Genomic DNA, 1,850 nt, shown 5'->3' with positions numbered 1-1,850 from the left:
GATTCCAAAATATTCTTCCTTCAACTCTTCTAGGGGCTCGTGCCAAGGTTCTTCTCGTAATTCCTCAACATATTGGCAATTCTCCATATCACTTGGGTATTTCAATGCATTGAGAATGTTGAACTTTACTTGTTGATCGTCAACCCTGATCGTGAGTTCTCCTTTTTATACATCGATCAGTGCTCGCCCTGTTGCAAGAAATGGGCGACCCAAGATGATAGGCACTTCTCTATCAGCTTCATAATCTAATATGATAAAGTCTGCAGGGAAGATAAACTTATCCACTTGCACAAGTACATCCTCTATTTTGCACTCGATATGCATTATTGATCTATCGGCCAACTGTAATGTAATCGTGGTTGGTCTTGCGTTTTCGATATTTAGCTTCTTGAAGATCGACAAGGGCATTAAGTTGATACTCGCCCCTAAATCACACAACGCATTTCTGACCTTCTTCCCTCCTATTGAGCAGGGCAATGTAAAACTCCCAAGATCTTTCATTTTGGTGGGGATGTTGTTCTGAAACAACGCACTACATTCATATGTTAACACAACTGTTTCATTCTCCTCAATCTTTCTTTTGTTAGCAAGTATATCCTTGAGGAATTTTACATAGCTTGGCATCTATTCCAGAGCTTCTATTAAGGGAATATTGATGTGTAATTGTCGGAGAACGTCCAGGAATCTCTGAAATTGCTTACTATCATCTTTCTTCTTCAACCTAGATGGGAAAGGTGGAGGATCCCGCCGTACTTCTTGTTTAGTTGGCTATTCATTGAGGTCATGTGCTTGCTGTGTTGTAGTAACTAGAGGTTGTGTTGATTTAGAATTCAAGTCTTGCTGAGATTCATCTCTTGTAGATGTACTTACTTCCAAACTGGTAATTTTGTCATTACTGGTTGATTGGTCATCATTGATGGTTAAATCTATTGGTCTTGTTATTGAATCTAATACTGGTGGCACAGGGCCTGTTGTTTTACCACTTCTCAATGTCACTACTTGACATTGTTCTTTACCTCGTGGCCCCGATGCTCTTGAACTGCTAAGCAGCGATCACAAGCTGTTCAATCTGCTCTTCCAAATCTCTAAGGGAGGCAGCTTGCGATTGTCTAATTGCCTCACTCTTCTCAATATAATGCTTCAATGACGTCTCTAGAGATGAGGTACTGCAAGAGGTATCAAATAAGAACGGTTGGTCATAGGGTGGTATACTTTGAGAATTACCTGGGCTATGGTCTGGATTAATAAAGACCGAAGGGTTGCCTTGATTCCCTTGATAACTGTTCTGATGAAAATTGTGGCTTTCCTGGTTATGATTCATGACCCAACTTAAAGTCGGGTGATTCCGCCAACCAGGGTTGTAGGTGCTGCCAAACGGTTCATTGTAGATGGAGTACACGGGTTGTCGATTCTATGGGCAGACTTCTACTAGATGTCCCTCTCCATATTGAATGCAATTCATTGCGGCCACGTGTGTCAATGCATTAAGTTGCGCTGAACCTTGAGAGAGATGTCTTTGCTGATTAGCCATAGTCTGAAGGAGTGAGGTCATTGTGGTCATCTGGTCTACCAGTGTGCTCATTGTATCATCTGGTACAACGGCACCTTCTGCTCTTTCTTGCTCCAGACCTCTTTCCTCAAACCCGGTATCTAACCATTCATCTGAATTTCGCAAAATGCGATCTAAGATGCTTTTTGCTTTCGTATACGATCTGTCCATTAATCCTCCTGCTGCGGAGCCATCAGCAACTGCTTGCGTTGGTTGATCTAAGCCATTGTAAAAAGTCTCCATCAGAATGCAATCGGGAATTCCGATATGCGAACAGCTCTTCACTAATTGTCTGAAATGC

This window comes from Benincasa hispida, chromosome 8, assembly GCF_027475165.1.
Source record: "Benincasa hispida cultivar pf3 chromosome 8, pf3_genome.v1.1, whole genome shotgun sequence".
Taxonomy (NCBI): Eukaryota; Viridiplantae; Streptophyta; class Magnoliopsida; order Cucurbitales; family Cucurbitaceae; genus Benincasa; species Benincasa hispida.
The sequence above is the reverse complement of the archived record's forward strand: the minus strand, read 5'-3'. Positions refer to the sequence as shown.